We start from the raw sequence: 15,661 nt of genomic DNA, 5'->3' as shown, positions 1-15,661 counted from the left end.
AGTCAATCAGAGTTCTGAGAGAAGAAAGTGAAAAATTTATTCTCACTGCTTCCTCATTTCCAGGTCTCACAGAAAAGCATTCTGGTGAGTGATGGCCTCTTCTGCATTTGTTTTCTGTCTATTTGAAGTGAGCATCAGCAAGAGAGGATACTCACAAAATTAATTCAGATTGGCTTAGATAAGGATCCTGTGATGTTGATTAAAAACTATCCACAGGGCCATTAGCAAAGTGAGATAATAAATGAAAACGTGTTGAATCACATGAGTTTTCTAGTGGGGGAACATCAGGGAGCAGTCCTGAGTCCAGTCTTCTTTAAATATCTTCATTCATTAGCCAGAAGACAGGAAAAGAGTACGTGTTAATTAAAATCACAAATGATCCAAATTGGGAGGCACTGCATAAATCAGAAAAAATAGAGAGACTGGAAACCTTAGGCAGGAAATGACAAAATGAGATGCAGCTTTGAAAAATGCATGTGGAGGAGAAATAATCTGTACGAGGACACAATCAGCAGCAAGGAGTGTTCTTGAAGAAGCAGAATTAACGGGAGAAAGACAAAGAATGTGACCATGGAGTAAAGGGCAATGTAGCACAGCAGCTATTTAAAAGTGACCTTTGCACCTTTTCACTAGGCAGCTTGGATTCAAAATTAATTTGCAATTGGCAAGATTAAAAGGTCAGTGTAGTTTTGGACCATATATGCAGAAAGAAGTTGCCAATGAAAGACATGGAATCCCACTTCCCTAACAGTATGCTACTCCATCACTCAGCCTTCTATCTTTTTTTTTTTTTTTTTTTCCAATTCTGCAAGACCTTGTGCACCAGAGTGAATGCAGAATAGATTCATATCTAACAAAGTGGGCAGCCTGGGAGAGCTGATGGGTCTGGCAAATGTGACTTCCAGTGAATGTATACACACCCTCTTGTTGTGTTCTCCACCTTCTCACCTGTATGAGATTTTGTCTTCCTGAGACAAGGGAAAGCTAAGAAAAGAGACTGGAGACTAATTAGCTAATGAGAGGCAGAAGAAGAGCCCCAGTGTTGTTATACAGTTTCTTTGAACCTCTTGCTTGTAGTGTGCTAGATTTGTGACGCATGCATCATTAAATTGGGGCTCTTCGATGCCACACACAACTCAGGATATAATTTACTGATGTGAGTGGAAACAGCAAGAGGCATCTCTGGAAGATCTCAGTCATTTCTCTCTAACAAAGGAAGAAGAAAGGAAGGAGATATTTGAGATAACCACATAGATAATTTTCATTATTATTTTTATTTTTACCTTCTGAAGCCTGCAAAAACACAGAAGAGGAAAGGAACAGCTGCTGTGTTAACTGGAAACCCTTGAACTTACAATAGAGGAATTGATGAGTTACTCTTTTGGCAAAGGGATGGATGTTTGCACAGTTGGTCAAGGACAGGCATTTAATTCTGAGTGCTGTACAGAAAAGTTAGTTTGTATTTAACAAATGCTTTGCTTTCTATGAGATGAGTAACCATACCCTAGTAGTGCTAATGTGAAATTACAGCAGGAACCACATATGTATAGATGACTGTTTTAGATATACCCATAACAGTAAGCAGTTGTTTTTAATTTATTTTTCTATAGCAAATAAATTAAAAATTACTGAACAAAACACTGATTTTTTTTTTTTTTTTTATGTCTATGTATTTTTCAGGTAGACTGAGAATAACACATGTCTAGGTTAAAACAGTATCCTACAAGAAGCATTTGATGGATTGTTCCTAGATATTTCTAAGAAGGCAACTACAAAAAGTGAGTACTATGGCCAGTGCCTGGGGTGTTTTAATCATGTTTTATTATTTAAAATAAAATTATGATAGTTGTAATGTTTCTTGAGCAGACTTCTCTATTTGAAGTCATGAGGAATTTCTCTAATTTCTCTACAACGTGTCCATTATTGACCCGTGTCTATTTTTATTAGCTGACAAGGATAATTTGCATCACATTCTCAGTCATGGGTTCATTTCTGCTGTGCCAGGCACTCTAGAAACATAGACATTCTCTGCATGAAATGACTTACATCTTAGAAATCAGGAAGCTGTGGATAGTGACAGACAGATAGAGGAGACCTATGAATGTAATAGGTAAGTGCTGGTCAATGTGACAGGCAATGCTAATAGCACACCTGCAACCTAGTCCTTGTCAGAGAATTTTAAATGTTGCTACAGAGAAAAAAAGGCAATAGCAAGGTAATTGTATATGTGGTTATAGAGAGCAGCGTGAAGGAAAATACATGAGCACTCATTTGATAAATCCAGTGCATAGATTATGGAAAATTCCTGCATGGGTTGATTGGATACAGACGGCCTAGTGTTGATAGAAATGGGGAAGGGAAATCAATGCTATATCTGGAAAAATGGCCTTTGTATCTAGGGAATATCATCAGGGGAAATTTACATCTGTGATGTAAGTGACCGAAAGGGATTCTGCAGTGATTGACACATTCAAAGATAAAGTCTGAGATAAGAGATTTGCCAAGATGGGTAGAGAGCAAGGAGAGGCATTATCTGAAGTGCGATACACAGAACATACTTTGAATGTGTGTGTAGCTTCAGTGTTACTGGGAAGAGGCATCTGGGAGAGGAGGTATGAGTTGAAGATGAAACCAAGGTTACAGGCATGTGACAGGGTGGTGGCATTGTCCACAGTGGACAACAAGAGGGAAGGTTGCTTGGAGATCATTGCTGGGACACCTCAAATGGAAAGGAAGCAAAGCTGGGACTGTTCAGTACACAGAAAATTACAAGGAAACGGTAGAGAAGCAGAAGTGTGAATTTGAGGTTGGCAGGGACCACTGGGGATTATCTAGTCACCTTTCAGATCAAAACGCTCTTTCTTGGAGAGTGTTGCTGAGGGATGATCTTTAAGAACTTTTCACCTAGAAGTGAAGGGCTGGAGCATCTATGGCTCCTGCCATATAAGGAAGCAGCAAATGTTCCTCTCAGCCTGAGAAGTCTTGACATGAGTGACGAATGGAGAGAAGGAAAGGTCTGTTCATGTTAAAACTACAGGTACAGTAGGAGGAGTTCTAAAAGTCAAAGTCATGAATATAATGTGATATTTAAATTAAATTGATGCAGAATTATGTGTACTTGTAAGACAGAATGAGAGTGACTAGTGAACACCAGTGCTTTAATCACCAGCACTACACAGGTGTTGGCAGTTCCCTAAACATGAAAATTCTGCCTGCAAGTCGTGTCCTGGACTTCATTCTTTACTCCTTAGGGAGAAACCACATACTCCTATAAGGAACTAAATTGCTTTTTCTCTTCCATAATCTTAGAATTATAGGAAGGTTTGGGCTGGAAAAGTCCATGAATATAATTTAATTCCAACTCCCTACCATAGGCAGGGAAGTATTGAGACTGGTGTGAGCTGAAATGTACTGTCTGTAGCAAGAGTTCAAAAAGTTAATCCCTGAGAAAGATCTCACTGCAAGATAAAGACTAGTCATAAAAAACAAAGAAAGTGAAAGAGGAGAAAGAGAAAGAGAAAGAGAAAGAGAAAGAGAAAGAGAAAGAGAAAGAGAAAGAGAAAGAGAAAGAGAAAGAGAAAGAGAAAGAGAAAGAGAAAGAGAAAGAGAAAGAGAAAGAGATAAAGAGAAAGAGAAAGAAAGAGAGAGAAAGAGAAAGAGAAAGAGAAAGAGAAAGAGAAAGAGAAAGAGAAAGAGAAAGAGAAAGAGAAAGAGAAAGAGAAAGAGAAAGAGAAAGAGAAAGAGAAAGAGAAAGAGAAAGAGAAAGAGAGAGAGAAAGAGAGAAAGAGGGAAAGAGAAAGAGAAAGAGAAAGAGAAAGAGAAAGAGAAAGAGAGAGAGAAAGAGAGAAAGAGAAAGAGAAAGAGAAAGAGAAAGAGAAAGAGAAAGAGAAAGAGAAAGAGAAAGAGAAAGAGAAAGAGAAAGAGAAAGAGAAAGAGAAAGAGAAAGAGAAAGAGAAAGAGAAAGAGAAAGAGAAAGAGAAAGAGAAAGAGAAAGAGAAAGAGAGAGAGAGAGAGACAGAGAGAGAGAGAGAGAAAGAGAGAAAGAGAAAGAGAAAGAGAAAGAGAGAGAAAGAGAAAAGGAGAGAGAGAGAGAGAAAGAGAGAAAGAGAAAGAGAAAGAGAAAGAGAAAGAGAAAGAGAAAGAGAAAGAGAAAGAGAAAGAGAAAGAGAAAGAGAAAGAGAAAGAGAAAGAGAAAGAGAAAGAGAAAGAGAAAGAGAAAGAGTGTTTTCAAAGTCAAGGTTTCATAATAAGTGGTAACAATATAATGAAGTGACAGAAAAATGAGTGGAATAAGAAAAAGAAGAGGAAATCTCTAAAGTAAAACTTCTCAAAATGCTGGGAGTCATTGCACATGACAAGCTCTCTATTAAGAGATAAGAATTTCAGAGGACATGTCTAAGTAGCTTTTTACTGAGGGTTAATTCTTACTTGTCAATGTAGTCTGAAGACTTTTTCATTACAACATGCTACTCATTGCAAAATGCAGTTTTTCACAACCACGATGCATTTGATAAACTTTTTTGCATTTGATAACCAGGAGATCTGAGTAGTGACATAAGGTCAAAGGGTCAATAATAGAGCCCAAATCACTTATTTCCTGTGGATTCACAGAATTTTTCCATAATTATGTCCAACTGGGTAGTGGAGTCAGTTATGCCAGCTATGAGGCACATTTTCCCCTCAAGGGGTCTGTCCAGAGCTGCTTCCCAGGTATGCCATGCTGGCTGGTCCAATATTATCTGCAAAGTCTTGGAATTATAGAATGTTTGGGCTTGGAAAGGACCTCAAAGATCATCTCATTCCAAACCCCTTTCCATGGGCAAGGACACTTTTCACTATATCAGGTTGCTCAAAGCCCCATCCAACCTGGCCTTGAACACTTCCAGGGATGGGACATCCACAGCTTCTCTGGGCAACTTGTGGCAGTGTCCCACCACCCTCACAGGAAATAATTTTTTCCTAGTACCAAATTTAAACCTGGCCTCTGTCAGTCTGAAGCCATTCCCTCTTGTCCCATCCCTCCATGTCATTGTCATTCCAGCTCTCCTGTAGTCTGCTTTAGGTTTTGGAAGGGGCTCTCAGGTCCCCCTGTAGCCTTCTCTTCTCCAGGCTGAGCAACCCCAACTCCATCAGCCTGTCTCCACAGGAGAAGGACTCCAGCCCTCCAAACACCTTTGTGTCCCTCTTCAATGCACATGGAAGATGAATATGAACAGTAAAAATAACAGGGTCTGTAATTTTACTGTCTCATTAAAAGTAACAACGTTCCTCAGGGTATAGAGAGTATTTCTCAGGAGCAGCCAACATTGATATGGAAACAGAACGATTTTTGGAGCTGCTGTCCTCTTGCAGGTCTCAGTGGAAACTGTGGCTCATTGCTGATCAGACTGCTCTTACTCAGGTGAGGAAAGATGTCATTAGGTAATTGGCATTTGGTACCCAGCTTGAAAACAGTGATTGTTACTGTTGGATGTCACCCTATTCTGCTGCAACCTGAGCACTCTTTTCCTTTCTGTTTTCCTGTTAAACACCATAAGGCAGCTCTTATGTATTTAGGGACTTTTGCAAGCACTTTATATAGATAAAGTTTGGGAATAAGTTTTTGTAAAAATACCCTTGTCCCAACAAATTAGAAACTGCTAGACAATATGTATGTCTTTTCAAATTTCCTTGGGTCCCCTGTCTTCTTAGCCTTGATCAACCTGTCACCAGAACTGTGTGGCATATCTTCTTGTTTACACTACAAATCCAAGATAAGCATCTTTAGCAACTGTATATTTATACAGCATCTAACACGTTGGGCTCATGATACACTCAAAGCCTCCAGGTGCTATAACTATAGAGTTGTTACATAATACTAGGGAGCTTCTCATTCTTCCCACAAGGCATCTTGTTTCAACCCACAGTATATAAAGGCATCCTTCTAAAAGGTTCTATTTATTCAAATCCATGTCATGCAGTGTTAATTAAGCATTAATTGATGCTTATGTCTTATTCTCTGAGGTGCCAGATCATCATTTTTCTTGAATAGCCCTTGAAGTTTGGCTTAAGGTACCAGAGGTGTGATAGAACAGCCTTGTCTTGGAGACTACTAGATTAATTATTTATTTAGTTAGTTATGTATTCATTTGCTTATTTATTTTTGCTGTCAAGTGCATCAGTTTCCATAATCCTTTCTCCTCCCATTATTTAGCAGAGGAGGAACTGGAAAACAACAGGAAGGCTGCAATTAGCTACTTGGCTGTGGAGTATGCAGCAGGTGGGAGGTGGATGTAGAGCCAGTATGAACTCAAAAGTTTATTACAGGAATTGTTTGTACATTGTCTGTCAATCTTTTTCTCCCTGTTTAGGTTTGCAAGTGAGATGCAGATGTATTTATTGGACACATCAGATTTTGCTTTTCTTTTACTTTGCTGCAAAAATCTCTTTTCAGCGCAGTTTTTATCATCCTGTTGTGACACACAGGAGATGTGATCTCACACCCTCCAAAGAACTGATACACAACAGCAATGCAATAACAAAGTTCCCATCATTACACTGTTTGGAAAAAGAGGTAACTTCATAGCAGTGGAACCGCCTTTAGCTGCAGATAAAGTGTATCTCAGAGAAATCTTCCCCTAAGGATACTTACTGCTCATCTCCTTGTAGGTTTAACAAATACACCAAAATATCATAGCATCTTCCTTCTGAAAACCACGTGCTCTGTGGAGAGCATTAGAGACACAGGCTTAACCCACAGCCTGCACTATGAAACATCTTTTAGCCATACCCCCCACCTCCATTAACAGGCTGAGCCATCCCAATGCTCTGGCACAGTTGTGCTGCTTTTATGATCTTATAGAGTTTCACTCAGGGTTTCTTTGTGTATCTCTGGATGATCTCATGATGTAGTTTATAGACCTATTCAACACTGCCATGCACGAGGCCCACACAGCTTGTGTGTGCTGCAGTCACAGCCAGTGACTGTGAACAGCACAGATGCCTCAGTGGGAGCTGTGCATCCTCAGTTCTCTCTCTGTGCCTGCATATCTTCCCCTTGCAGCAGATGTGTAGCTCCTATAAGCACTGTGGAATGTCCTAGAGCAGGTCAGAACCCCGTTGTGCCATGGCCAAAGCTCTTTGATATCCCTCACTTTGCAGCCCTGGATTGAGCAGCACAGCCCGTGGTGCCACGTGCCACCCCTGGGGACTGGCACAAGCCCTTGTTTGTCAGCCACAGCCATGGTACAGGGAGCTGAGTTAGTGTGGGCTCAAGCCAACTGTGTATCCAGGGATTTTTATCCCATCAGTTTTCTTTTCATAAAACCATAAAATCATATCGACTAACAGAATGGTTTGGATTGGAAGGGGCCATGAAGACTGTCTAGTTCCAACCCTATGCCATGGATTGGGACACCTTCCACTAGACCAAGTGGCTCAAAGCTCCATCCAAGCTGGTCCTGACCACCTCCAGGGATAGAGGAGTGACATCTTCTTTACTCAGACTCTGCCAGTGCTGCCCTACTCTCATAGTGAAGAATTTTTTCCTGATACCTAATCTCACCCTGTCCTCTATCAGTTTGAACCCTTTCCCCTTATCCTGTCCATCCACAGCATTGTCAAAAGTCCCTCTCCAACTCTCTTGTAACCCCTTTAGGCACTGGAAGATGCTTCTGCTCTCACATGTTAGCTGAGATAAACTCATTTTGTTCATGGCAAAGCTTTCAACTGTTTTGGCTATCCCAAGCTAGGCTTGTTTTAATTTACAGATTCTAAATAGACATTGACTTATAGGGTGAGGTGACAGTGGGGTGAGAGAGAAAAATTTGCTTTGGGGCACAATAAGCATACTTCCCATTTAGCAGAAGAGTATGAAATGTTTCTGTGTGAAAAACCAGAGCTTTTTTTTATCTCATTTTAATGCTAATTTTGCGACTGTGTCTTACTATCCTCAGCTCTGCTGCTGAGGAAGTTTGTATTTTGTGTGCATTCTCACTGGGGTTAAGAAGCCCCTGCATGTCATCAGGCAAAACAAACAAGGTGAGTAGGGGCATTCATTTCTCATGCAACAGGATAATCCAAACAACAGAAGTATGGAAAAATAAATTAAAGTTAGTTATAGGATCTGTCTGCACCTGGTACAAGAAAGCACCCTTGAGTAGTGTTGCTGCAAAACTGTTCAGGATGTGTTTAGCTCCTTCGAAGAGTCCTATTAAGCCCTAAATTGAAGGACAGGCTTAAATATAGAAGACAATTTAAAATATACTTCCACAGGTGAGATTCTTCCCCGATTCCATTTTGTAATAACAGCATACTGTTACCAGTGATAATAATGGACAGTTGTCAGTTTGGTACGGTTTAGTGCCTTAGAGGTAGAGGAGTCTCTTTTTTTCACTCTATTTTATTTTTAAGTTCTTTTTTTTTAACACTTAGCTTGTTAGCAGGAATGGACTAATCTGAACTATTATCCTGAACAGGTGTAGACCTAGTAATATTAGAAATATATTTAAATAATATGTGTATAGACAACTCTTACATTGTTAGTATATTGCCAGTATATTAACCTAATATGGTATTGTTGGTAAAGATAATTACACTGGGTTTTAATAGAGATATCAGCACCTCTGAATTACAGGCCAGCTCAGAAAAGACAAGTTCCATGTGACCACGTTCACAAGGATCTTCCAAATCTAGCTGGACCAACAAATATGCTTATGAGAACAGCAGCCCAAGTACAGAGAATCCAAAGGCTGGAGAAGTGTTTTTCTGAGCTGGACATCTGACTCAAGGAGGATTGTTCATCCCTGCATGATGAAAACAATTTGTTTACTTCAAGGATTGCTAAATGCAAGGTACTTATGGGGAGGGGCAGGCGGGTGCATGCCTGAGGCATGCACTCAGACCTACAGAGCATTCAGTCCTTTTGGGAAAATAAAAATTAGCTTGGCCAACTTCATGCAGAGTTGCTGTCCTGTTTGAGGCAAACACACAGTTCACCTGCAATTCTCACTTTTTAATGCCTGTGCCAGGGAACAGGCACTTTCACGTGCAATTACCAGGCACTAAGGAATAATTCTTCTGGTTGTCCCATCAAGGACAGCACAGAAAAGACTCCCCAAGGAGCTTCTTCAACAGGCAAATGCCAAATATGCTGTTTATATTTACAGGATCTTAATTCACCCATGTTAGAGTGTGTAAATGATGCAGCTGTGCTGGGAAGTGCTCAGCTGTAGAATTTGCTCCAAGGGCTGTTCCCAGTTAGACTCAGCCACGCCCTGAAAGATGTTGGCAAAATATCCTTACTGTCCATAAAACACGTGCTCTGGAGTCACAAGTGATGGACCTGATGAGGTGAAAGGACCTGAAAGGATGTTTTAACATTTCTCCTGCACACTTCCTTATGAAGACCATCTTAGACCCTGAGAGCCTGAGGATTGAGTTTCAAGCTGCCATTTATCAGGACAGTGCTTTTGAGTTTCTCTTTATTTTCTTAATTCTATTGAGGTTGTTTTTTTGCATTTTAATGATGTGACATTTGCCAGGGAAAACATTTGCAGCAATAAATCTCATCAAAATCTCCACCGAAATCTCATCTACTGCTTGACATTAATTTCAATCTTTTCCACTGCAGCTGTCTCCCGGCAGGTTTCATCTTTATGCTGGAAGACAGGAATTTGCTCATCCTGCTCTATTGCTCTCAGAACAGCCTCTGGGTATTACATGGTGGTAGGGCACAGGGCAAAGTTTTTATTTTTGTAGTTAAATGCAGTGGCATAATTTTCACGTTGTTGCCCCTTGTTTGATGTTTTGATCTCTTTAACCAATTCCTTACCATTCCTTGGTGATCTGTTAACACACTTACCCAGCTAGCAAAGTTCCATTTAATATGGGAATAAATCCACTGGCAGAACTGTTTTCTCTTTTCAATTGCCCTGCTTATGTAGAGAGTCTACAGCAGCCACCTCTGTTCCATTGGCTCTTGGAGAAGGGACACTGTCTCTCTCCCTCCCACTGCACTGGCCAACCATGGTAAAAGCAAAAACCATGTATGCCATGACAAAAGCAAACAGCACATGTACACTGACATGGTCTTCTCTTTGGACAGGAGAACTGTGCAACTGCAGCATTGAGCTCTGCAGAGAAGAAAGCAGGAGATCTGCTGTAGGGGGTCAAAGAGCTGATGGCATCCTAAAAACCATCCTCCCAGGCACTATTCTGTTAATTTGTTTGGGGAATTAAATTGATTTGCAAGCATATGCAATGCATGTAAAATTGAAATTCCAAAAAAATGTTAACATGAAGATTTGCTGACAAGACCTTGGGGCAGCAGACAGGCACCTCTGGGGCACCTCTAAGAGAAGAATTCTGCTTTCTGCCTGGACATACTGGATCCTTCTTCAACAAAATATGTGAACTGGACCTGTTACATGTTGAAAATAGAGCAGAGAATATCCCAAAGAAAAAAAAAAAAAAAGAAAATACGAAATTAAGAAGACAAATACATCAGCTTGTTTGTTTCCTTGCTAAGTATTTTAAGCCCTAAAGTTGTCATCTGGGGGAAAACTGAGGGAATCAGCTGGGACACAAATTGCTTTGTGATGCCATCACTTGCTGAAGTGATGAAATGCACGATGTTTCCTGACACATACATATTCTTAGTAGCTGCTGATGAGACAGGATGAGTGGTAGTGCAAATGTTTGCTAACTTGGGGATGGCTCCTGATAAGGAAGGTATGCAGAGCTATCTTGGAAGTCTGTCACAGCCAGGCACATATGTAACAGAACAGTGGTGGATGTTCATTCTCCAAGGACACCTCAAAGATTGTGCCCAAAAATCAATCCCATGAATCATGTCACTGGAACCCTTTCCAAGCCATGATCATCTTGGAGTGCTGACCATCCGTGCTGGGTTGCAGGAGCTCGTCTGTAGGCTGTAGCTTTGCAATATTAAGCAGCAGGATATGGATTTAGGAGTTGACTCTGGGCTCCGTTGAAAAATGGTTGTTTGTTTTCCCCCGAGATGTTTTTCTGTAGTCATGCCAGAAGAATTGTCAATTTCATGGCTTTCTGAGACAGCTTGGACTTTCTGGGAAGACACCTGTGTCTATTTTTCCTCTTGTTCTTTGGCCATTTCCTTTATTTTTCCAGGCTTGCCTCCAAACACTATCAGTGCATTTTGAGTCTTAGGTCAGTTACTCCCTGGTGAAAATAAGTGTATTTAGAAAATCATCTGGAAATCCAGATCAAACATTTTAAAAAAACACTACCCTTCAGCTCATCAAAGCCTGGACCACTTGTCTGCCTTATTTTCTTTATGACCTTTACAAAAATTTTCATAAGAAAAGGTGGCTGCTCTTAGTCTAACAATGCTTCTCCTATCTGTGTCTCTCTGTTGCTGGAGGATGCTAATAGCAGAAGAGAGATAATTGTGCTTTAATTGGGTTCTGCTTATTCAAAGAAGGCGGGGTAAGGGTTGCTTTTTGGTTCCCATGGCCTTGTAGATAAGTTTCCATATAATGCCAATTAAGAGCAAAATAAGGAGTATGCAAAACAGATGACAACTGCTCTTTTGTGGCTGAACCAATAGGGCCTTCAACCAAGGGTACGCTTTTTGCTGCTGGAGTTTCCCTTGACTTTTTTTTTATTGCATTTTGCATTAGCTTTGCTGCCGAATGGATCAAGTCTAGAAAAGTTTAAGATGACTGTGGCAGGGGGAGACTGCCAGTCGTATATATTTATATGTGAGCATGTGTATACACTTGACAAAAGCAGAAAGGAAAGTCAAATTAAGTTATTTTTTAACCTATGAGTTATTTTTATTTTGTTTTTATTTCAAAGGAACCTATTGTGTCTGGGGAGAGGTCAAGGGTTTTTTCTTCTCTTTTTATGCATTTTTTTCTTTATCCTTGTTTGTTGGTTTTAAGGGTAATTATTCACCAGGGCCTTTTCAACTGTCAAATGCAACAAAAGATAATCTGGCCTCTTCTCTTCCCTGCCCCCACACTCGCCTTTTTCTCCAACAAAAGCAGCCTTTGTTGGGAATGATCATCATTTCACAGAGATCCTTCTTCATCCCACAAGTTAGGAACGCTCTTCTACTTTATATCAAATTGACCTCTTAAAAATGCAGGGAGACTCAGGATGTTGCAGCTGATGCTCTGCACTGGGTGACGTTGTCCATCAGTACTTGCCAACTTGACATCTAGATGCTCTGAGCACTTTCTTTTCCTTCAAGCAGGATTTCTTACTTACTACAAGAACTGGTTATCAATTTATCTACAGTGAACAACCTGGCATTAATCAGCCTCCATCTAAAGGGTCGTCCTTAACAACTGACTTGGATTTGCAACTGCTTTTGACTGGGATGAGCCCTCTGACTTGCCAAACTGTGTTTTGTTTTTTCTTCATGACTTCCAGCTCCTTGCTGTTGAGGAAGCACATAGAGGAAAGAGCACTGCTCAGTGCCAATGCATTTTACAGAAAGAATTACGGTTCTTATAAACTGATCAATATATGCCAATTTCCAGCTTCATATAAATATTTGCTTAGATAGTAAATTGATCTTGTCCTTGATTTGCCATAATTTAAGTCTATGAAGCTATAATCAAGACTCCTTGATAATAAAAAGAACCCATCAGCAATTATACTCATTCACTTTCCCATATTCAAGGCTATTTTAGCATTTCACTGATAAACTTCTGTTTTCAATCAAATTTGCAACATAAAAATCAACACTGCACACCAGTTAATGATGTTGGAGTGCTTCGTGTGTGGCATTTTGAAGTTATATCACTGTGGAGATAGGAGTTATTTCTGAGGGACTTCTCTCTGATATGGAAAAAAGATTTTGCTAAAACTATGCCTAAAATCTTCTGTCGAAACTCAAACTGAGTATCATCCTTGTGGATTTAAATGTACTTTTATATTTCTGAAAGTTTCCGGTAGCCAAATTTATTGGAAACAGGAAATCTAGGGAAGCTTCTGTCATATATTTCTTACACCATGATCACTTAGCAATTTTTTATGGAACTATCTGGTAGTGTGAGTAGTGTGAGAGCTTTTGCTCAATACTAGACTCCCTATCCCCAAATATTTTTGTTCTCTACAGAGGAAATGGATAGAAAAGTGTTCTTGTTAAGAAATGTTATTTCTATTTTGCAAGTGGGGAGTATGGTCTGAGGGAGATTTGTACTCTTACAGTGTCACAGAGGAAGCATTTAAGGAAATAAATTGAAGCATCCCAGGTTTTTCTGGTCTACATTGCAATTGTTTGGACTCCTTCCTTTCAGCAGATCTATTGGTGAGGACACTAGATGGCAATGTCATGAGTTACACTCACTGGAGGAAAGGGCTAAAATCCCTTCACTTTGTCAGTGACTGTGTGCCTGGCCATAAGACAAAGTTCTGTATCCTTAAGAATTTTCAAGATGGACATTACTGTTACTTTGAGTCATGGCATTTTCAAGGTTAACCCATTATTGTGGTTTAGCCCTGGTAGGCAGCTAAACCTTACACAACTGCTGGCTCACTTCCCCACATGGGATGGAAGAGAGAATTGAAAGAAAAAATCTGTAAAAGCTATGAGTTCAGATGAAAACAATTTAACAGGGAAAGCAAAATGAAATAAGAAATCCATGCACTACTTCCATCAGATGTTTGGCCATCCCCACAAAGTGAGGGTTCCATCACATGTAGGGGTTTCTTGGGAAGACAAGCATAGCACCATATCAGCTGCCATGGAGAAATTTAACTCTATCCTAGCCAAAAATTTCATCCATATCCAAAACTCTCTCCATCACCAAAACTTTTTCTGGACTAGACTTGTCTTCACCATGGCATATCCTAGCATTGGAAACATCTATCCTCATCCATAACCATCAAACCAGCCTGAGAGCGCTATACAAATAGATGCGTTAACTTATCCTCTGACTCCCTCCCAATACCTTGTTTATCACGTATGGCTGCACCAATTTTTAAAATGGACCTGTGTTGGGAGTGCTGTACAACACATGCTGAAGAAAATAGTTTTTAAGTGAAGAACTACCTGTGCAAATAGAAGTTATGAGTAGGTGAGAAATATTACATAAATAATGAACAAATGTATAATTAAGTCAAGGGGTAGCCTTCAAATTTCATTCCCTTTAAAGATTCCTGGGGATTTTTATAATCAAATAAATTCTGGTTTGATTCCTCATTTGAAATTCTTTCAAACTGCTCTACACTCTTATAGTCTTTGCTAATGCAGTAAAATATCAGCCTAGGACTTCCTTTTTCTCTCAAAACTGGGATTAGCATCCTGTATGGATGAGATACATATTGTATAGTGCAGAGTGCACCTGTGCTTACCACACTTCTACCACTGCTTGAGTAGCTCGTATTTCCTAAGAAGCCTGGAGCATCCAAAAACATAAACAATCCAAAGGCATCATGGTCCCCTAGAGAAAGACAAATAGAATTAGACCTATTTTATAGATCAGAAAACTGAAGTCATTTTCCAGCTGATGTCTGAAAGTAAGGGCCTAAGTCACTGCTTTCAGCTGCAAAGTGATCTCAGCACTGACAGCCTATGGTGCAGGCACTTTTACCTTTGCTTTTGGTACCCAGACATTCAGCTCCTACCATCCCTTCCTCTGTCGCCCATGCTGGCTGTCAAAATATTTCAGGTTTAATTATTGGGAGAGCAGAGCACCCTGGTAATCATAAAAACCTGGTGGATGTTCAGCACCTTCTGAGTCCATTTAATGCCTGGCTTTGCACATAAATGGAATGTGACTTTTCTCTGGTTGTCACCCAAATTTTCTGCAGACAAATGAGTTCTGACCAGAAAAATAAGGTCTGGAAGCACTCACCAGCTTGGTTTCCAAAATACCTTGCAAACTATTTTGTTGATAAAGTGAACAAATTGTTATTTAAGGCCTGGACTCTAAATCAAAGAAAACACACGGGAAAGCACCTTATAAGTAGCACTCATTATCAGTTTATCAATGGCTTCAAATTCTCATATTCTGTTTCTTTTATCAGTCCCACCAATATCTGGAGCCCACAATGATACATGGAGTTGTCCTTTGTGATTAATTGCCACCTCCTTATGGCTGATCATTAAAAACAACAATAAAAAGTCTCTGACTGTGTATTTCCATAGGAAAAGCAAGTGAAATAATTTTGATGTTAGTTTCTATACCAGCATGCTGAATGCAGTCCAGAGTTGCTGTCCATGGGGCAAATAACAAGTTTTGCCCAGCAATTGACAACTGGAGGTATCTTTTCTGGGTGCTGCAGAGACATGTGTGTCACATCACATCAGCACAACCATCCTGCCCTGTGCGTGCCTTCCTCTCACTTGAGGGTTGTCTCCCAGCAGCCGTGCTGGCACCAGAGATTAGAAACTCAGCTGCACAATAGCAGGTGGAAGGCTTTATTTTCTACTGATGTTAAAAAAAAATTGCATATAATAAAGGCAGTTCCTTTCTGTGTTGCTCCCACCCTGGTCAGCAGTTGTCAGGGTGGAAAGGTGGAAGTGATGAAGGATTGTCATCCCTTGCATGAATGGTGGTGTCTTCTTTCTTAGAGCAGCTGCATAGCCCTTGGGAACTAAACAAGAGGAGAGAGATGTGTCCAGAAGTAGGGATGTGACACATAGAAGAGCAATGCAAGAGCAGTGCCTTCCAGCTAAACCACCCTG

The 15,661-nt window shown here is 40.2% G+C and overlaps 1 protein-coding gene across 1 annotated transcript in view; it reads left to right on the top strand.

Annotated features, from left to right (window-relative positions):
- TENM4 (teneurin transmembrane protein 4) overlaps positions 1–15,661 on the top strand; it is a 1,506,484-nt gene that overhangs the window by 1,113,110 nt on the left and 377,713 nt on the right. The window contains exon 9 of the mRNA XM_056495278.1: positions 1,681–1,778. The gene's annotated coding sequence lies outside the window, so the exon portion shown is untranslated. The remainder of the gene's footprint in view (positions 1–1,680; positions 1,779–15,661) is intronic.

Source organism: Oenanthe melanoleuca, chromosome 1 (genome assembly GCF_029582105.1).
Source record: "Oenanthe melanoleuca isolate GR-GAL-2019-014 chromosome 1, OMel1.0, whole genome shotgun sequence".
Lineage (NCBI taxonomy): Eukaryota > Metazoa > Chordata > Aves > Passeriformes > Muscicapidae > Oenanthe > Oenanthe melanoleuca.
The sequence above is the reverse complement of the archived record's forward strand: the minus strand, read 5'-3'. Positions and strand labels throughout refer to the sequence as shown.